We start from the raw sequence: 22335 nt of genomic DNA, 5'->3' as shown, positions 1-22335 counted from the left end.
TGTTAAGTGTGTGTGGGACTCGGGTGTCTCTTTGGTGACGTGGGCCTGGAGGGAACCCGGCACCTTCCACCTTCCACTTCTTCCTCCCACCCGCCTATTCCTCACCACCACCCCCACCATCGAAGATGGTGACAGGCAATTCCCAGTCACGGCAAGAGCCCTAAGAGCCTTGACTCCTGCCTCCAGCTCCTCACACTCCCTTGACTCTGGTCCTTTGGCCTCACTGGGCCTCAGCTTCTCCACCGTGAAACGAAAGGGTTGAACGAGAAACAGGTATGCAGCAATAAGATACAAGGAGCGTTGCGGGGAGTGACCTGTCACTCATCCCTAGCCTACAGCTCCTGAGTGACGTGCTGTTTTCAACAATCAGCACAGATTCCGGTTTGTTCCTATAATAAGATCAGTTCCAGTCACTTGAGCTCACTTGCCTTCCTGAGTAGGAACGAAAGGGTCGGGGTTATGTGGCGTGCTCTGGGAATTCTGCGTGACCCAAGGTCACCTTATCTACAACCCACGGGAGCCTGTGAACGTCACAGGCAGCGCGTAACCAGAGTGGGCGGGTGGGCTGGTGATGTCAGACCTGTTCCCCATCGCTGGCCGCTGGGGCGCCGACCTCACCACTGCACCCCCGGCCCCCCGCGCCTCCACCCATGATCCTTCGTTTCCTTCTGGCTCTGACCTCAGCGTGACCACCAACGTTTGTCGGGCGAAGGCTCATCGGGGATCCTTAGAATGTACTTTCTCCCCTTACGACGTCCCCCACCAACACTGGCTCTGACCCCAAAGCCACCAAGGCTCAACCCTCTGTCCTTCCCCTGCAGGCCCCGGAGTCACACGCACCTGCCGCTGGCTGATGCTGAGTCTGCCCTTCTATTCTTCCGGCCGCCTCGGATTTCCAGAAGTCTCTGGCCAGTCGGCATGTTTGTCTACTTTCCGCTCAACACAAGCCTCACTCCGCTGGGCACTGGGCATGATAGTCGAGGTGGCCAGAATCCAGGTTATCACCTCTATGGACTCAAAATGTCCACCTCTATGTGCGACGTGGGATTAGATGAACTTTTCTATTCTCTTCTCCATATATAGACATTTTTTTTTTCAGACTATAAAGGTCAGGCTCAGATCATCGTAGACAATGAGATCCCAACATCCAGCCATAATCACTGTGAATATTCGGAAATAATTGCTTTCAGGCTCCTCCATGCATATTTTTAAATAAAATCTGAATGAAGGTGTGAAGGTGTACCTACAGTTTTGTGTTCTTTTTTCACTTTACATAAGTCATAAGCCTTCTCCCCACGTCATCAAGAGGGAAACGCGACTTAACGGCCTTATCGTTATCTCCTTAACCATGACCCTGATACTGGATTTTTAGGTTGTTTGCAATTAATTATCCTCTCTTATAAATTGTGCTGTGATGCAGGCGCCTGTGCACGAATGTTTTCCAAACTGCCTATTTCCTTAAAAGACAGCCATTCCAAGAAGCGAAATTACTGGGTCAAAAGTAGGGCATTTTTCATTCTAAAAAGTTAGGGGCTTTTTTTTTCCGATTATGGAAGTAATTCGCTGTGGATGATTCAGAGATGCAGACACGCACCAGCAAATTCTAAGAAGGGAAGGCACCAGACACCTCTGCGCATGGGGGACGAGGTGCAGCGGAAGAGGGGAGAGGGGCCCTAAGGCACGAGGCAGGAAGGATCCCTCCTCCCGCCCCCTTACAGGGACACAAGCTTGTGCTCACGAGAGGACGGAGCCGAGACTAAAAAAAAAATTATTCATGCGTTCAATAGCATTGTATGAAATTGCCTGTTTCAAGGCACCCACAGTGACATTATTAAATTTTTTTTCAATTCTTCTGTTAATTACTGGTCAGGAAAAAATATATATATATGATATCACCCTCTAACACATATGCCCTGATTACTGCCGGGGCTGGACATTTTAAAACTACTTCTTCGGCACTTCATGTTTCTTCTGTGGATTTTCCTTGCCCATTCTTCTCTTGGGTTTTGGTGTTTTCCAATCAATTTGCTTAAGCTCTTTATAGACAGAGGGTATCTGTCTCTCAGCAGCCCTGAGTTTTAAAGATAAAACTCTTTATCGGGCATACGTGTTATTAAAAAATTTCCTGGGCAGCTCCGGTGGCACAGCGGTTTAACGCTGCCTGCAGCCCGGGGTGTGATCCTGGAGGCCTGGGATCGAGTCCCACATCGGTCGGGCTCCCTGCATGGAGCCTGCTTCTCCCTCTGCCTGTGTCTCTGCCTCCTTTCTCTCTCTCTGAATAAATAAATAAATCTTTAAAAAAATAAATAAATAAAATAAAAAATTTCCTTAGTGTGTTATTTTGTCCTTCCTCACCGCTATGTGGTCAAGTTTATGGATTCCTTTCTGTACAATAATCTCATGTTCAGATCGTTTCTGCCTCTCTAGAATTATTTTTCAGCTTCTAATGTTTGACTCGTCTAGGACATAATAGGAGACAAATAAATAATTGTTGAATAAAATAATGAACAAATACATTGAGTTTAGCATATAAGGTGAGATGCTGACGTTTCCCACCCCCTCCGCCCCCGACTAACGATTCCAGCTGCGCTTACTGCATGAGCCTTCCTACACTAATTTGTGATATGGGCTTGACCACACACTACATTTTTATACATTAAACAATCCAGCCCAGGGCACGATCCTGGAGACCCAGGGTCGAATCCCACGTCGGGCTCCCGGTGCATGGAGCCTGCTTCTCCCTCTGCCTATGTCTCTGCCTCAATCTCCCTCTGTGTGTGACTATCATAAATAAATAAAAATTAAAAAAAATAATCCATTTCTGGACTATCTAAAATGCCATTCCATTGATTTATTAATGCATATGGTACTAATGCCCCTTGCACCAGTGTAGCTTGGGAACACACTCTAAAATCTGGCAGGGTATATTCTCCTATTTTTTTACTTCTTTTCAGAATCCTGAAAGCCATGTATATAGTCCCTAGGCAGGTGTCTGGAAGACCTTCTCAGTGGAATCTGATGGGTCCATCAGGAAAGCCCTGAAGATGTGGGCCCTAAGGGTCACTGGAGGTCACAGACCACTTGGTGGCCATGCAGTGATGACCAGTCATGAGACCCCACCCATTCACTCTGAGCTTCCCAGCCTTTTTTTTTTTTTTTTTTTTTTTTTTTTGGTGACCCTTCCTTAATATGAGCACCCAACCCAGAACGCCAGACATTTGAGGAAAGCACCTCATACGAAAGAGTCTGAAACAAGCCACGGAGTGCCCAGCCCAGTGGACATTATAGGTCCACACTGCTGAAAATTTTCAGGATGCAGGAGACCAAGTGATGAGCCTACAAGTGTGCAGAGAGATAACAGAGTTCCGCACGCGGTCTCAAGAATCAGAACACCAGCACGCTTTGGAACAATACTGGAAGCTACCGGACAATGGATCAATGCCTTCCAAATTCTGAGGAAAACGACTTTCAACCTGGAATTCTATATCCAGGCCAATGGCGGGTGCAGGTAGGCTATACGCTCTGCAATGGTTTCAATAGCATGACTCCTCTAAGGTTTGAACAAATGTGCCTTTAAAGCCAGTTGGGGGATCCCTGGGTGGCGCAGCGGTTTGGCGCCTGCCTTTGGCCCAGGGCGCGATCCTGGAGACCCGGGATCGAATCCAACGTTGGGCTCCCGGTGCATGGAGCCTGCTTCTCCCTCTGCCTGTGTCTCTGCCTCTCCCTCTCTCTCTCTGTATGACTATCATAAATTAAAAAAAAAAAAAAGCCAGTTGGACATGATGTCTTTTTTTTTTTTGCCTTCACTTACGTTTTTTAAAATATTTTATTTTATTTTGTTATTTATTCATGAGAGACTCAGAGAGAGAGAGAGAGGCAGAGGCACAGGCAGAGGGAGAAGCAGGCTCCATGAAGGGACCCCCCAACGTGGGACTCGATCCCGGGTCTCCAGGATCACGCCCTGAGCCGAAGGGAGGTGCTTAACCGCTGAACCACCCAGGGACCCCCATATTTTTTAAATTTTAGTTCCAGTACAGTTAACATACAGGTGCACACTATAGTGACTCGACACTTCTCTGGTCACCTGGTGCTCATCACAAGTGCCCTCCTCCTCCTTCATCCTCATCCCCTCAAACCGCCTCCCCTCTGGTGATAGTTGAGTCTTGTTTCTTGATTTGTTTCTCCTCCTCTTTTCTCTTTCCTTTTGTTTTTCACTTTCTCTCATCTGTTTTCTAAAATTCCACATATCAGTGAGATCATATGGTATTTTTCTTTCTCTGACTGACATATTTCGCTTAGCATTATGCTTTCTAAATCCATCTATGTCATTGCAAATGGCAAAATTTCATTCTGACAGATGTGAGGTGGTATCTCATAGTTCTTATTTGCATGTCCCTGATGCTGAGTGATGCTGAGCATCTTTTCATGTGCCTGTTGGCCATCTGGATGTTGTCACTCATCCATTCATATCTTCTGCTCACTTTTTAATTGGATTATTTGTTTTTTTGGTGCTTAGTTGTAGAAGTTCTTTATGTATTTTGGATACTAACCCTTTATCAGATATGTTATTTGCAAATAGCTTCTCCTATTCAGTAGGTTGCCTTTTAGTATCGTTGACTGTTTCTTTCACTACGCAGAAGCTTTTCATTTTGATGTAGTCCCAACAGTTTTTGTTTTCATTTCCCTTGCCTCAGAAGACAAATCCAGAAAAATGCTACTAGAGCCAATGTCAAAGAAATTACTGCTTGTGCTCTCTTCTAGGATTTTGATGGTCTCAGATCTCACATCTAGGTCTTTAACTGATTTTGCATTTATTTTTGCATCTGGTATAAAAAAGTGGTCCGGTTTCATTCGTTTGCATGTAGCTGTCCAGTTTTCCCAGCACCATTTGTTGAAGAGAATGTCTTTTTCCCATTGGATATCCTTCCCTTCTTTGTCAAAGATTAATTGATATATAATTGTGGGTTTATTTCTGGGTTTTCTATTCTGTTCCATTGATTTATGTGTCTATTTTTGTGCCAGTACAAAACTGTTTTGATTATATTACTTGAAGTCTGGAATTGTGATATCTCCAGCTTTGCTTTTTTTTTTTTTTTCAAGATAACTTCAGCTTATTTGGGGTCTTTTTTTTTTCCATACAAATTTTGATTGTTCAAGGTCTGTGAAAATACTGTTGGTATTTTGATAGAGATTGCATTAAATCTGTAGATTGCTTCAGGTAGTATAAACACTTTAACAATATTTGCTCTTCCAATCCATGAGCATGGAATTTCTTTCCATTTCTTTGTGTCATCTTCAATTTCTCTTATCATTGCTTTATAGTTTTCAGAGTACAGGTCTTTCATTTCTTTGGTTAGCTTTATTCCTAGGTATCTTATTTTTGGTGCAATTGTAAATGGGAGTGTTTTAATTTCCTGCTGCTTCATTATTAATGTATAGAAATGCAATACATTTCTAAACATTGGTTTTGTATCTGTGACTTTACTGAATTCATTTATCAGTTCTAAGAGATTTCTGGTGGTCTTTCAGGTTTTCTATTTATAGTCATGTCATCCGCAAATAGTGAAAGTTTTACTTCTTATCAGTTTGAATGCCTTTTTTTTTTTTTCTTGTCTGATTGCTGTGTCTAGGACTTCCAGTACTATGCTGAATAAAAGTGGTGAGGGTGGATATCCATGTCTTGTTCCTGTCCTTAGAGGAAAAGCTCTCAATTTTCCCCCAGTGAGTATGAAGCTCGCTGTGGGTTTTTCACATATGGCCTTTATTATGTTGAGGCAACATAAACTTACTCTAAACTTACTTTGTTGGGGAATTTTATCATGAACAGATGTTAGACATTGTCAAATGCTTTTTTTGCATCTATTGAAATGACCATATGATTTTTATCCTTTCTCCTATGGATGTGATATATCACATTGATTGATTTGCAAATATTGACCCACCCTTGAGACCCAGGAATAAATCCCACTTGGTCATGGTGAATGATTTTTTTTCAATGTATTATGGGATTGGGATCCCTGGGTGGCGCAGCGGTTTGGCGCCTGCCTTTGGCCCAGGGCGCGATCCTGGAGACCCGGGATCGAATCCCACGTCAGGCTCCCGGTGCATGGAGCCTGCTTCTCCCTCTGCCTATGTCTTTGCCTCTCTCTCTCTCTCTCTCTCCTCTATGTGACTATCATAAAAAAAAAAAAAAAAGAACAATGTATTATGGGATTCAGTTTGCTAATATTTTGTTGAGGATTTTTGGATCTATGTTCATCAGAGATATTGGCCTGTAGTTATTTTGTGTGTGTGTGATGTCTTTATTTCATTTTGGTATCATGGTGATAGTGGCCTCATAAAAGGAACTTGGAAGTTTTCCTTCCTCTTCTATTTTTTGGAATAGTTTGAGAAGAATAGGTAACTCTTCTCTCAATGTCTTTTTTTATGTCGTTCTTTAAAGTTTTTTTTTTACTGTCTCCAGCAACTATTTGCCTATTCAGATTTCCTTCTTCATGGATCTTAGAACTTTATATTTTCCCACGATTAATAGACAAAATACTATTTTAAATTCAGCACTTGGGCAGCCTTAGGTAATCACACCACCTATTCTCGCTTTGCTTACACTTCTAGGCACCCTAAATAAAATTGCTCCTTGGCTTCATTGTGTGCCCTGTGGAGACATTTTGTGTCAGAGTTATACTAGTTTGGTAGGCTGCCACTAAGCTATTACTAAGCATGAGCTTATGTAATTGGGAATTTAGACAATAAAAGTTACACATCTGACATCTCCAACAGCAAAATGCCATCATGGCCACTTCAGCCCATTATGCCAACTGACAAGAACTATCCTCTTAAATCTGGACTCTCATCCAGAGTATTAGCCACTCTTAGCTTTGATAAATCGGATTTATCCTTCATCTGGTAAGTCAGAGACTTTAATACAATTAAGGGGCTTTCCCTGATGGAGTCTACATTTATTCCTGGGTCTGTATGTTTATCAAGTGCAAATACTATTCCTAAAAGCCTATATACCCCTTGCTCCAGCCCACTCCACAGGAGGGGAGGCAGCATGTATCACAGAGAACCTGAGGGCGTGGGGGACCTGATTACCTAGGCCATGCCCTGCACTTGGAGAATCTCAATCAGCCCAGGTTGGCTGTGACCCAAAGGATCTCTGAAAGCAAAAACCGAAACTCAAGGGTAGGGGGATGATCGATTCTTACAAGGGGAATGAGAGACAGACTTGGAAAGTCAAGTTCAGCACAGGTCCCATAAAGCTTCTCAAGATCAGATGCCCAGGCCTTAGGTTAGGACTACAGGTGCCCAAGCCAAGCTTTAGCCATAGGAAGAAACATTCTCAGCCTTAGAGTAGTCAGTCCCTACGGAGAACAGAACACAGTATGGCAGGGATCCCAGTTAGCTTCCTGAGTTTGGCTTGAGAGAGGCCTCCCTAGGAACTGAGCGATAACAGCAGGGTGTATCTGAGCCAGACGTACCAGAGTAGAGACAATGAGGGGACAAGCCAAGACTGAGAACACCAACCCAGCAGTAACATCAGTGGAAGTTTTGACACTATTTCCAAGTGAGGTTATACATACAATTGTGCTTTAGCAAGTCTGTCAAAAGCATTCAAAATTTATATCTTTAAAACATACCACAATTTTAATACACAATTATTTACTATCTAATATAGCAAGAGCCTTAAGAAGTAAAATTAGTCCAGGCTTTTCAATACCTGACAGGCTTTGAAAAGAGAAACCTGGACTCAGGATTTTTTTTTTTTAATTTTACCTATTTATGCATGAGAGAGAGAGAGAGGCAGAGACACAGGCAGAGGGAGAAGCAGGCTCCCTGTGGGGAGTCTGATGCAGGATCCGATCCCAGGACCAGAGCCAAAGGCAAGACACTCAACCACTGAGCCACCTAGGTGCCCCTGGACTAACGATTTTAATAATCTGAGTTTCTAGGTCTCCTCCACAGGACCAGGAAATCCCCCAGGGCCTGGAATATGCATCCACAAAACCCACAATCAGGAAACTCCCACAAAAAAATAACCATTTTCTAAACCAGAAAAAATGGATTCATTAAGGTTTATAGAATTTAATTGAACTGAACTCAGAGATTCCAACAGGGCACAGCAGGAACATTTTCAAAAGAGTAAAGCCTATGAGTTTATCTGCACAATATGAAGAAGTGGAAAGCAAGAGATTTGCAACCAATTTAGGAGAGAAATCCAAGAGATTGCATGAAGGCAGGTAAGTGTCACAAAAGGAAAGGAAAGAAAGCTACATCCCTGGAGCATGTGGCAAAGGTAGGGGGAAATGGGGCAAACGGAGACCCAGGCACGTAAGAGAAGTTCAGCTGCCTCTGAACAGGTATCCAAACCCTTCCCAGTGGGGAGGGAGTTCTAGAACAAAATGGGTCTACCTCCCAGCATGGAAACTGAAGTGAAAACATCTTTCCCCTGGAACACAGCTACCAGGGACCATGATTTAAGTTCAGGCACTCAGATGTTTCTGCCTAGGACCCTCCTGGAAGTGCTGCCTAGACACAAGACGGGTTGAGATGAGCCCAGTGGTATGATAGTCTTAGTCAGTTTGGGCTGCTATAACAAAAATACCATAAACTAGGTGGCTTAAACAACAACAGTTTATTTCTCACAGTTCTGGAGGCCAGGAAGACAGAGGTCAGAGTGCCAGTCTACACTTTAATAATGATATGGGAACAGGAAACAAGACTTTGGGCCCACTTATGGCAGAGTTGGAACTGAGACTCCTGATAAAACCAATAGTGTGTGTGTGTGTCTTTCTCTCTCAGCCCTGGTGCTAGTAGGAGGGAAAGTGCCTCCCTTGAGATTTAGTAACCACAAACCTATTCTCACACAAGTATAGAGTTCAATTTCTGCTCTTTGTAACAGCCAGATAGCCCAATCTCAGAAATTAACATAATAAGTAGTCTTTGGCTAATATGAGCCTTAGGGCCCCTGGAAGAAACTGAAAGAAAGTCACTCTTGAGGGTTGTTTCCTCAAGCAAAGTCACATGGAAATCCCATAGAAAGAGTCCAACCATATATGATAACACAATCCGAAATTACAAAACACACAAGAAAATAATGTGCTATGAATTCAAGCAAAACAACATAAAGAATTTGATCCCCCCCCAAAGCTTCAAATCACTGAAACACTGGATAGGTTCAGTAGATTGAATTGTGACAGACTGAGTTACTGGCCCTAATACTTTGTCCCTCCTTGCGTCTACACCCTGGCAAATGGCCTCATCAAAGGCAGAGTGTACTTTTACACTCTTAACTTACACCCTTTAGACCCCTTAACTTAGAGCTTAAGTAGATGCCTTCCTTTTGACCAGTGGCATGTGGAGGAAGTAACCATGGATCAGTTCCCAGAATAAGTCTTCAGAAGCCTCACTTATTCTGTTTGTTCTTTTGTGCCTCTTCAATCATCATGAGAAGATCCTTCCCTCGGTGTCTATTGCCCTTTCAGCCAGGGCCCTGAATAAACACTCTAGAAGCAGAGCTGCCCCAGCTGACCACAGATCTGTAGTGAAAAGTGGAGCCATGCCAGCTGCTGTGTTAAGCAGAGGCTCCCAGTTAAGCCTAGTCTCGCTCTGCAGAGTTGCTCCAGCCAATCAAGAGATGCATAAGAATAAGTGACTTTTGTTTTAGGCCACTAAGTTTTGGGGTGGTAACTTACACAATATTATTATGTAACTAGGTAAATTATACAAATAAGTATGTTTAAAATGATCAAGAAAAAGAAATTTAAAAGTGAGCAAAAAAGATATTGTTAAGAAATTAAGGACCATGCATTTTAGAGAACTAAATCAAACTTATAGAGCAATTTTTAGAAGTTATTGAAATTTAGGGGCACCTGCATGGTGCAATGGTTGAGCATCTGCCATCAGCTCAAGGTGTGATCCCAGGGTCCTGGGATCGAGTCCCACATTGGGCTCCCTGCATGGAGCCTGCTTCTCCCTCTGCCTGTGTCTCTGCTTCTCTCTCTCTCTCTCTCTCTGTGTCTCTTACAAATAAAAAATAATCTTTAAAAAAAAAAAAAAAAGAAAATCCAAAATAATCAACCAAAGAAACTCCCAGACCTAACAAGCAATGTAGCAAGGTTGCCAAAATGCAAGTTTAATACACAAAAATCAATCACTTTAGTATATACCAGCAATGAACAACTGGAATTTGAAATTAACATAATACCATTTACATTAACACTCACTCAAATTATATATTTAGGTATAAATCTAACAAATATGTATAAGATCTATGTAAGGAAAACTACAAAACTCTGGTGAAAGAAATCAAAGAATTCAATAAATGGAGAGATATTCCATGTTTCATGGATTGGAAGACTCCGTCTATAGATTATAGATTAAAGGCAATCCAAATCAAATTCCTAACAAGGAATAACTAACAAGTTATTTTGTGGATATCAACACGCCAGCCATAAAGTTTATAGGTAGAGGCAAAATACCCATAATAGTCAACATGACATTGAAAGAGAAGAACAAAGTTGGAAGATTGACACTACCCAACTTCTTTACTATAAAGCTGTAGGAATCAAGACAATGCAGTATTGATGAAAGAATAGAAACATAGACAGGGAAACAGAATGGGGATCCCAGAAATAGACCCATATAAATATGGTCAATCTTTGAAAAGGGAACAGAGGCAATACAGTGGATAAAGCGTAGTCTTTTCAACAAATGATGAAACAACTGGACATCCACATGCAAAAAAAAAAGAATCTAGACACAGATATTAAACTTTCCATAAGAATTAGCTCAAAAAAGGAGAGCCTAGGTGGTTCAGTCAGTTAAGCCTCTGCCTTTGGCTTGGGTCATGATCCCAGAGGCCTGAGATTGAGCTCCACATTGGGATCCCTGCTCAGTGGAGAGTCTGCTTCTCCCTTTCTTTCTCCCTCTGCCTCTCCCTCTACCACTTCCCCTGCTTGTGCTCACATTCTATAAATAAATAAATAAATAAATAAATAAATAAATAAATAAATAAATAAATAAAAATAAAATCTTTAAAAAAAATTTAGCTCAAAATGGATCATAGACCTAAACATAAGATGCAAAACTATTAAACTCCTAGAAGATAACATAGGAGAAATTCTAAATGCCATTGGGTTTGGCAATGAGTTTTTAAATAAACATCAAGGGCACAATCCATAAAAGACGTAATTGAAAAGCTACGCTTTATTAAAATTAAAAATTTTTAATTATTAAAATTTCTCCTCTGTGAAGAAAATGAAAAGACGAGCCCCAGACTGAGAGAAATTATTTGCAAAGACATCTGATAAAGAACTGTCAATCCAAAATATACAAAGAACTCTTAAAACTCAATAAGAAATCAACAGCCCAATTAAAAAATTGGCCAAAGACCTTACCAGACATCTCACCAAAGAAGATATACAGATGGCAAATAAGCATATGACAAGATATACATCAGCTATCTGAGGGAAATTAAAACAAGATACCACTACACACCTATTAGAATCCCCCAAAGTCCAGAACACCAATTATTAATAAGAATATGGAGCAACAAGGGATCCCTGGGTGGCGCAGCGGTTTGGCGCCTGCCTTTGGCCCAGGGCGCGATCCTGGAGACCCGGGATCGAATCCCACATCGGGCTCCCGGTGCATGGAGCCTGCTTCTCCCTCTGCCTGTCTCTCTTTCTCTCCCTCTCTCTGTGACTATCATAAATAAATAAAAAAAATTAAAAAAAAAAAAAAAAGAATATGGAGCAACAAGGACTCCCATTCATCGCTAGTGGAAATGCAAACTAGTACAGCCACTCTGGAAGACACTTTGGTGGTCTCTTATAAAACTAAATATACTCTTACCATATGATCCTGAAATTGTGCTCCTTGGTATCTACCCATTTTGAAATTTCATGTCTACACAAAAACCTCTACATAGGTGGTTATAGCTTTATTTATAATTGCCAAAACTTGGAGACAACTAAGAGGTCCTTCAGTAGGTAAATAAATAAACTGAGGTACATGCAGATTATAGAATATATCATTCACCACTAAAAAGAAACAAGTTTTAAGCCACGGAAAGAGATGAAGGAACCTTAAATGCATACTATTTAGTAAAATAAGCCAATCTGACAAGACTACATACTATATGATTTCAACTGTGTGACACTCCGGAAAAGGTAAAACTATGAAGATAGTAAAAACAACAGTGGTTTCCAGGAATTAGGGAGGAGGAGGGGATGAATAGTCCTGAATAACAAAGATGAATAATTAAAAAAATATTTTTTTGTAAGTTAAAAAGGATGGAAAAAATATACCATGCAAATACTAACCGATAGTTAAGTAGCTATACTAATGTCAGACACAATAGACTTTGGAACAAGGAATATAACCAGGGATAAGAGGGCATCTTATCATGTAGAGGCACCAATTCAAGAAGATGTACCAATTAGGGATGCCTGGGTGGCTCAGTGGTTGAGCATCTGCCTTGAGCGCTCAGGACGTGATCCCAGGGTTCCCAGATCCAGGGGGCCTGCTTCTCCCTCTGCCTGTTTCTGCCTCTGTGTGTCTCTCATGAGTAAGTGAATAAAATCTTTACAAAAAAAAAAAAAAAAAATGTACCAATCTTAAAGGGGTATGCATGCACCTAGTAATAGTCTCAAATACATGAAGCAAAACTGATACAACTGAAGGGAGAAACAGATATATCTGTAATTATAGCTAAAGGTTTCAATTCCCTTCTTTCAGTAAATCTGATAGAAAAATAGACCAAAAATCTTATAAGTATATAAAAGCCTTTAACAATCCTATCAACTGGGGCGCCTGCGTGACTCAGTCAGTTAAGCATCTGACTTCAGCTCAGGTCATGATCTCAGGGTCCTGGGGTCAAGCTCCACATTGGGCTCCCTGCTCAGCAGGGAATCTGCTTCTCCCTCTCCCTCTGCCCCTCTTCCCACTCATGTGCTCCCCCCCTCAAATAAACAAATAAATTCTTTTTAAAGAATACTATTTACCAGTTTGACCCAATTGACATTTATACAACTCTCCGCCTAACAAGAATAGAATACACACTTTTTTGAGTTCACATGAAACATCACTAAGATAGATCACATTTGGGGCTATAACACTGGTCTGAATTAATTTTAAAGAATTGAAATCATTCAAAATATGTTCTTTGACCACAATGGAATTAAAGTTGAAATGAACAATAGAAAGATGGAGGAAAAAAACATTTGGAAAATACACTTATAAATAAGCCAGGAATAAAAGAAGTCACAAGGAAAATTAGAAAACATGTTAGACTGAATGAAAATGAAAACACAACGTAAAATTTTGTGATGCAGCTCAACGGTGCTTACATGGAAATGGATAGATGTAAATGTTTCTATTAGAAAAGAAAAAGTTCTAAAAACAATAAGCTTTAGGAAGCTAGAAAGAAGATCAAAGTGAATCTAAATTTTTAAAAAATAATGATAATAATAACAAAGATAAGATCAGATGTCCATGAAGTAGAAAAGAAAAAAAGGTGAATAATGGAGAAAGTCAATGAAACCAAGCTGTTCTTTAAAAATATACAATTGATAAATCATGAGCCAGATTGAACAAAGAGAGACAGAAATCACAAATATCAAATATGAAAGAGTGGCCACTACTCTAGATCCTACAGACATTAAAAGCATAAGGAAATATTATGAACAACTTCGTGCCAACAAATTCAACAATTTAGATAAAATGGGTAAGTTCCCGGAAAGAAACAAACAGCCAAAGAACACTCAAGAAGAAACAAATATACAAGTGTTTCCTGAAATGTCTGCTCCTTAACTGAGCGATACTTTGTTGAGAAGTTAAGCACTAAAACCAGTGGACAGTTGGCAGGAAAAATGTGATGTTAGTGAAGAGTTGCTTCTCTCTAGGTCTTTTGAATTCCTCACCTTTGATAGCTTTTTATCCAAGGTCTTGAATTTCACTGTCATCTTTGCCCCCGTAATTCCTTTAACAGTGACTCATCATTCTTTATTTCGGCAGCAGGCGAGATAGAGTGGTCGAGGTGATGTCGGTCATGATCATGAAACTAGCTTCACTGGAGAACACGGTGCTCTGGAATGTCAGAGAAGCTGTCTTTACCACCCAAACACACAAGTAACATCAACGGCAATGTATACACTGCACAGAATGTTTCCGTAGTGAGAACCCACTGCGCCTGCCTCAGGGATACCTTGAAAGCTACTTCCTCCGTCTGACTGGGGAGACCCTTTGAGCAACTCAACAAGTTGACAGTGACACATGAACACATAATCGAAGGGCCCATTTTCTACTGAGAAGATGAACATGAGACCAACTTTGGTTACACTTGCCCCTTGCCCTGCGGGGACTGACGGTACAGCAGGGAAGCCACTGAGGCACAGGCGGACAAGCCCAGGTGAACAGGAGTCGTGGTTGACAGTAAGAACATCAAGGAGACTTTGGAATTCCAAAGTGACCACACGCACTCAGAGGATGAGCAGCTTTGGATGGGCCCCTGGAACCACCTCCCTATACCAATGACACAACCATGATTGAGGTTTTAAAGAGTTATTTTGATTTTGACTTGAGTTTTTTATAAGCCGTGCTTTTTATTGTCATTGAGAAAACAATGTGTAGAATTTATATCATGCACACAAGCTAAGACTCTGAACAATATGCTGTGAAGTTCAAAAAAGAAGCAAATTTGCACTCACATTTGTATTAATTACTTGTTCTTCCCAGAAAATCTTTTTGGACAGGCCCTCAATTCACTAAATAACATAACTTGAACTTATCATTTAGCTGTTTTGTTGGGTCTTTAATTTTTTTTCATTTAAATAAGAAATTATTTACTAAGTAAAATAGAAGAAGAAGGAAAAGGAGGAGGAGGAGAAGAAACAAATAATAGGAACAACCCTATACCTACTAAAGAAATAGAATTTGTAGTTTAAAATCTTCCTGCCAAAAACAAAACAAAACAAAACAAAAACAAACAAACAAAAAAAAAAAAACCTCCAGACCTAGATGACATCATTGGCAAATTCTACCAAACATGTATAAGGAAAAAATATTAACAATTCACACAAACTTTTTCAGAAAATAGAAAAGGAAGGAATATATCCCAGCTCAGTTTATGAAGCAAGCATTACTCTAATAAAAGCAACAGATAAAGACATTCCAAGAAAAAAAAAAAGGAAGGAGGAAGGAAAGAAGGAAGGAAGGAAGGAAGGAAGGAAGGAAGGAAGGAAGGAAGGAAGGAAGGAAAAGGAAGGAAGGAAGGACCAATATCCCTCATGAACATAGACAACACAAGCCCTTAACAAAAGTTTAGGAATATATAGAAAAGAGAGAAGTCACTTTACAGGTGAGCTTTATTCCAGAAATGCAAGTTGGATATAATATTAGAAAATCAAAACCACATGATCATTTCAATAGATGAGGGTGGGGGAAAACATTTAATAAAATTAAGCATGTATTTTTGATTTAAAACTTTCAATTATCTAGGAATAAAAGAGAATTTCCTCAATCTGATAGAGTGTCTACAAAAAACCTACAGTTGACATCATACTTAATGGTGAACCAGGCAAAAATGTCTGATTTTGCCACTTTTAGTCCATGTTATACTGATCAAAGCAATGACAAGAAAAAATATTAATAAAAGGCATGCGGCTTTGTAAAGAAAAAAGTCAAATTGTCTTTATTCTCTGGAGCCATGATTATTTAGAAAATCCTGAGGAATCTATAAAAGAAGAGATACTAGACCTAGTTTAGTAAGATCCCAACTTATAAGGTCAACATGAAAAACTCAACCTCATTTTTATATACTCAAAAAATAACTGGAACTGGGATTTTTTTTTAATTTTTATTTATTTATGATAGTCACACAGAGAGAGAGAGAGAGGCAGAGACACAGGCAGAGGGAGAAGCAGGCTCCATGCACCGGGAGCCCGATGTGGGATTCGATCCAGGGTCTCCAGGATCGCGCCATGGGCCAAAGGCAGGCGCCAAACCGCTGCGCCACCCAGGGATCCTGTAACTGGGATTTTTAAAGTGCTATTAGCAACAGCATCAAAAATATGGAAACCTAGGGGTTAATTTAACAAAATGTACAAGAACTGAAAACTACAACCCACTGTGGAGAGAAGTTAAAGAAGGTCTCAATAAGTGAGAGATGTACCATGTTCACAAATAACAAGACTCGTTGCTTTTAAGATGGCAATTCTCCTGAAAAACTGGTTTCTAAATTAAATACAACATAAGTTAAATATAATATAGATTAAATACAATCTCAATCAAAATTGCAGCCGGCTTTTTGGATAGAAACTGACAAGCTCATGCGAAACGTATACAAAAACGCAATATACCTAGAAAAAGAACTAGGTTGGAAGACATACATACACCACCTGTTTTCAAGCCTTACTATGAAAGTATGATAATCAACCCGTGTGGTATTGGTATAAAGATAGACATACAGATAATAAGTAGAACAGAAAGTCCAGAAATAGATCCATACCTACGTGGTCCATTGAGTTTTTGCAAAGATGCCAAGGTAAGTAAGTGGGTAAAGGATAGTTTTCTCATCGACCCATGCTGGGACAACTGGCTAGGGAGAGGGAAAAAGGAACACGAGCCCTTAGCTCACACCATACACCAAAATTAACTGCAAGTATGTCATAAAGCCTAACCATGAGCGCTCGTATTATAAAAATTCTACAAGTAAGAAGAAGAGAAATTCGTGGATTAAGTAAACATTTCCTAGAATGTAAAAAGCACAAATCACAGAAGAAAAAAGTGATAAACGGGACTTGAGCAGAAGCAATAACTGAAGTACGTGCAAAGGTATTCAATGACATTTTGGAAATTAAGGAAATATGAATGGAAACCATAATGAAATGCCCCTACGAAACCCACCAGGATGGCTAAAACAACAACCAAAAAACTGATCATACCAACCACACGATGAATCTCAGAAACACGCTAACTGGAAAAAAAAACAGACACAAAAGATGATAGACTATATGATTCCATTTCTCTGAAATTCTGGAAAAGATAAAACTTCAGTGAGAGAAAGCAGATCAACGGTTGCTGGTTTCCTCAACTGTGAAGGGCAAAGCCAGCTCCTTCCGCACCAACCAACCAGAGTTGTTGCAAGGATCGAGGAGACGACCTCTATAGAGACCTTAGCACAGTATCTTTTTTTTTTCTTTTTTTAGGATCTTAAGACAACCTTATTTTTAGAAATGCCTCACTGTGGGCCAGAAGTAGGACCCTCACCAAATTGTAAACCATTAACTTATAAGACGAAAGTAACTACTCCTCTGTATGAAACTAACTCTGCATTTCCCAAATTAGATTATTATGCGTGTACAGTTTTCTGTCTGCTTCACTACATCGCTCATCGTGACAATCGCTAGTTCTTCTTGATAACTTGAACTCAAACACCAAAGCGAAACTTAATGTGACCAGATGCTTCTTCCACTTTAAAAAACAAAACAAAACAAGTCACCGAGGCTTTCGTACTTGATGTGGAAGGAACGCAAAATAAAACGAAACGTTGAAACGCAGGTGGCCCTGTGCCCAGATGGGCTCTTTTGACGGGAGGCCAGAGAGTAGGAGGGTGAGGAGCACAGGCGACAGAGCGGACACACTCGGACTTGAATCCCGGCTCTGCTGCGAGTGAATTGGGTGGGAGAGATTGTGCATGTGCGTTGGGTCCGCCTCACTGGGCAGGCAGCAGGGATACGACCAGGCCGCAGCCAGCATGTGCCTAGAACACGCGTGTTCGAAGCCAGCACGTTAGGACACGGGACTCGTAAACGACGGCGGATCGAAAAACAGCCAGTGTGCACTGTAATCGGCTTTTCTGCCCCGAGATATGAGACATTAGATATCTCTCTTATTGCACTACCGAGAAAAAGACATCTGAAAGCACTCAATTTCGCGATTCTTTGATTTCTCTCTATGCAATGGTTATTCCCGCATCTGTAATAAGGTTAGGTCCCCATTGAAAGAAGTGTTTTCGTGGAAGTCTTCAGGGCTCAGCTGTAAGTCATAGAGCAAGGGGGGTGGGTAGTACTGGATCTGGTATAAGACTTAGTGACCTGGGGCCCCCAACCCCTGCCCGGGGGGCTCAGCAGGTAAGCGTCTACCTTCGGCCCAGGTCGTGACCCTGGGGTCCTGGGATCGAGTCCCTGCTCCTCCCTCTGCCTGTGTCTCTGCCTCTCTCTCTGTGTCTATCATAAATAAATAAATAAATAAATAAATAAATAAATAAATAAATAAATCTCAAAAAAAAAAAAAAAAAAGACTTAATGACCTTATTTACAGCCTCCAAGAAATCCTTCTCAGTAGCAGTTTTTTACCCGGCTCTGAGGGCAGACTGTTTAGACACAGTCACACTAACAGTTCAAATCTGATGCCTCCTTCAACGCTCATCGAACCAGTGTGACTCTTAAAAAGGCGAGTCCAGCCCTCTGTGGCTCAGGTGAGCGAAATCCAAGCTTCCCATCCTATCTCCCCGGCCTCCCGGGGCTGGAGCCCAAGTGTCCGATCCGTGAGGGGCCATCAGCTCTTGACTGTCACCTCGAGGATCAAAGCTGTCCCCCTGATTGATCGGCGACGACATCAGTCTGCGCACTGATGGCCCCTCCAGCTCCATTCTCAGATCAAGCCCCTCCAGTGGCATCAATCTCGTCAAAGAGGATGGGGCCGGGTTTCTCCGCTCGGGCCGTTTCAGGAAGCTCGCAGACCGCCCGAGCCCCCTGACGCACACGCTGCTGTACAAGTTCAGATCCAATGACTCCGACGAGGCAGGCGTCAGTGCTGTGGGCGGCCGCCCGAGCTGACTGCCTTGCCTGCACCTGCCGAAGCTCAGCACTGGGGTTCCCCGGGGTGGGGCGGGGGGCTCAGTCCATTGAGCTTCTGCCTCTCGGCTTGGGCTCAGGGTGTGACCTCAGGGCCGTGGGATCGGGCCCCATGCTGGACTCTGCTTGGCGTGGAGTCGGCTTGTTGCTGTCCCTCCGCTCCCCCTGCACTCATGCTCTCTCTCTCTCTCTCTCTCTCTCCCTCTAATAAATAATAATAATAATAAAAAAATCCATAAGCCTATTTCATGTTTACAACAATTCTGTGAAGTACTTATTCTGCAGGCAAGGTCAGCAGGGTTCAGAGGCGCTGAGCGACCTGCTGGAAGCCCCACAGCCGCGGAGCAGAGCTACAAACCGAACCTATTCACACGTTCAGTCTTTGAGGGATTCAGGCAGGAAACCGTTTCCACCCCGCGCCAGGCCGAGCACTGGACAGGAGACGCGGGGACACGGTGCTCGGGGCGCTTGGGGGACACAGACTGGGCAGGACAGAGGCTGGGTGAGCCCCCCCACCCCCGCCCCCGCGGCCTCCCGGGCCACACAGCCCCAGCACCAGGCCAGGGCCGCTTCCTGCCACCGCTGTTTGCCTTGGCCCCGGGATGGGACACGCCGGCCGCAAGCTGGAAAACAAGGTGGGCCGGGCAGGAGCCGGAGCCGGAGCCCGCGTCCCCACACCCGCGCCCCTCGCCCGGGAGCAGGCCCGCGGCCGCCCGCCCGGGCCATTGTCCCTTGTTGTGACAGAGGCCGGGGCCGAGCGGGCTTCCTCCGGCGGGGCGGCCGTGCTTGGACAGCTGGAGGAAGCAGGCCGCGGCCACCACCAGCAGCTGCCGCCCGCCGCGGCCCCGGGCCTGGAGCCAGGGGGCAGCGCTCCGCCGACGCCGACGCCGGGGCAAAACATGTTTGCTTGTTTTCGGGGCGGGAGGAGGCGGCCGGTGCCCTCCTGAGCAAACACGGGTGCTGATAAGCGGCCACGGGCGGCCCCAGGCCCCAGGCGCGGTCACGGGGGGGGGGGGGGGGGACAGGGAGTTCGGGCCGCGGGAGGCGCTGGGGGGGGGACACTGGCAGGGAGAGCACAAACACCACAGCCGCGGGGCTCCTGCTTCTCGGCCCGTGTCCAGACGCTCCCCTGTCCCTGCATCACTGCCAGCCACGCTGCAGAGGGACCGAGGCGACGGGCTGGAGACGCGCGGGGACCCGGCCGAGGCCGCCCGGGAGCCTGCGGCCCTTCCCTTCCCGCAGGCCTCGAGCGCCTCCCAAGGCCCCCGGTTCCCGACCTGGAGGCTCCGGGCACACCTGCTGGCTTCCCGCCTCAGCCCCACGCGCATCCGTGGGCCATGGTGCAAGGCACTGTATCGCCGGTGAGCCCCAGGAACCTCTCGTGGGCAGACAGCACTCGGTCACACCGGGGACCCTGGGGCACAGCACACAGCAGGACTGTCGCCCAGACGGGCAGGCAAGCTTGAGGCCTAGTCCTGGAGCCCCCGAGACGGTGCCGTGGGGGGCTGGGCGTGTCCCCATAACCCGAGGACGTCCCCAGGTGGAAGAGGAGATGCACAGGACACCACCCCACATGCCCTGCCCACGGGGACTCAGATGCCCTGGGCCCATCCTCAGCCCCAAGTCAGCGCCCGACCTCTCAGCACGGCCCACGGGGGACCCCACCCAGACACCGCGAGCCTCCCCATCCGCACCCGTTCTGACCCCGTCCCTGGATTCCTCTCCCTTCCACCTCTGTCTTCCAACCCCATGCACGACCTCCCCCTCCAAAAGGCAGAGGCAGGATTTACTGCCTCCTATTGGGGGAGAAGGTGCCCTTGGTTTTTGTTTTTTTTTAAGTAGGCTCCATCCCCAGTGTGGAGCCCGATGTGGGGCTTGAACCCACAACCCTGAGATCACGGCCTGAGCTGAGGGCACCTGGTGGCTCAGTGGTTGAGTGTCCACCTTCAGCCAAGGGCGTGACCCTGGGGTCCCGGGATCGAGTTCCCCATCGGGCTCCCTGCAGGGAGCCTGCTTCTCCCTCTGCCTGTGTCTCTGCCTCTCTCTGTGTGTCTCTCATGAATAAATAAATACAATCTTTAAAAAAAAAAAAAAAGATCAAGAGTCAGACACTTAACTGTCTGAGCCACTCAGGTGCCCCTGGGGAGAAGGTCCAGGAGCAATCAGTCCCCAAAATACCCTTCACCATCCCCCTCACTACGCCCACAGCTCTGTGCAAACTACCCCGGGAGGCCTAGTCACTTGGTGACAAGCACCCAGGGCAGCAGGTGTACAAATGACACCGCACCAGGCGCTTCCCCGCACAGATGAGGAAAAGCTCGAAATTCAAGTGATCTGTCCAACTTCAACACAGCAAGCCACCTTCTCCCCTCCCCTTCCTTTTCTCCTCCTCCTCCTCCTCCTCCTCCTCCTCCTCCTCCTCCTCCTCCTCCCCCCCTCCTCCTCCCACTCCCCCTCTTTTTCTCCTTCTCCTTCCTAGGCTCACACCCAGTATGGACCTTAATGCAGGGACTGAACCCATGACCCTTAGATCGAGCCCTGGGGCGGGACTAGGAGCTGGACACTTAACCAACTGAGGCACCAGGTGCCCCCTCTAGCAGGTTACCTTCCGATTCCTTATCTCAGGGAAAGGGGGCATGTGCATCCAGTAGCTGGAGACCTTATAACAGATGCTAGAAAGGGGCGGCCTCCTCCTTTCGTCCTACCATTTGCATATGAGCAGAGGGATTCCGGGGGGGCCAGGGGTTGTGTGTGGGGGGAATGGTCCGCCCCAGATGTGGGTACTAAAGGGGTGCATCGTCTGTACTAAATTAAAGGGAATAATTATAAAACTGACTAGAACTCGGAGTGCTTTCCATTATCACCAAGCACTGGTAACTCTCAAGAATATTAGTAACAAAATAGCACCCCCCCCCCCCCGCCCAGGTAGAGGCTCCCACCCCCCACCCCACTGTGCTCTGCTACTCCTCCCCCCACCCCACCCCCACCCCTGTATCCACAACAAGCTCGTTGACTCAATCAGGGCTCTTTTCCACTGAAGGGGGTGCTGCCTCCAACCCCATCCTCTACCCACAGCTCTAAGCAACCAACCCAGCCCTGGTCAAGAAGTGAGGGTGGGGCCTGGCCTGCATCACCCCATGCCTACCCCTCTGATGTCACAATCCTCAGGGAGCTTCCCTGACTGTCCTCGGGGCTCTATTTTTGCTCTGCTCCTGTCCAGCTCCACACCTGCTTCCTGACCCCAGGACACCTAGGGCCCTGGCCTTAGAATTGGATCCACAAACGCTTGGCCTCCAGCCTGTCTACCTCTGGGCCGTGATCTCCCCCAAGAGTCACATGGCACAGGCCCAGAGGGGACTCTGGATGGTGACTTCTCACCTGTGCATGGTCGTGAGCCCTCGGGGGGTTGGGGGGAAGGCCCCTCACGGAGACCTGGCCCCAGCACTCCCCACAACCTGGAGTTCCGTGATGGGTTTGC

General features: G+C 44.7%; 1 long non-coding RNA gene across 2 annotated transcripts; it reads right to left on the bottom strand.

The window, feature by feature from the left end:
* Positions 1 to 134: 134 nt before the first annotated feature.
* On the bottom strand, positions 135 to 21724 carry LOC112642427 (uncharacterized). 2 transcript variants are annotated; one of them, XR_004805259.2, is made up of 3 exons: positions 21463 to 21656; positions 13923 to 14088; positions 135 to 1160 (listed from the first exon to the last, which is right to left on the bottom strand). It is a non-coding gene; the product is annotated as an uncharacterized LOC112642427 (long non-coding RNA). The 2 variants fall into 2 exon arrangements; XR_003125244.1 differs by lacking the exon at positions 135 to 1160 and having other exon boundaries at positions 12981 to 14088; positions 21463 to 21724.
* Between the last annotated feature and the right edge of the window lie 611 nt (positions 21725 to 22335).

The sequence above is a fragment of the Canis lupus genome, chromosome 15, assembly GCF_003254725.2.
Source record: "Canis lupus dingo isolate Sandy chromosome 15, ASM325472v2, whole genome shotgun sequence".
Classification (NCBI taxonomy): Eukaryota; Metazoa; Chordata; class Mammalia; order Carnivora; family Canidae; genus Canis; species Canis lupus.
The sequence above is the reverse complement of the archived record's forward strand: the minus strand, read 5'-3'. Positions and strand labels throughout refer to the sequence as shown.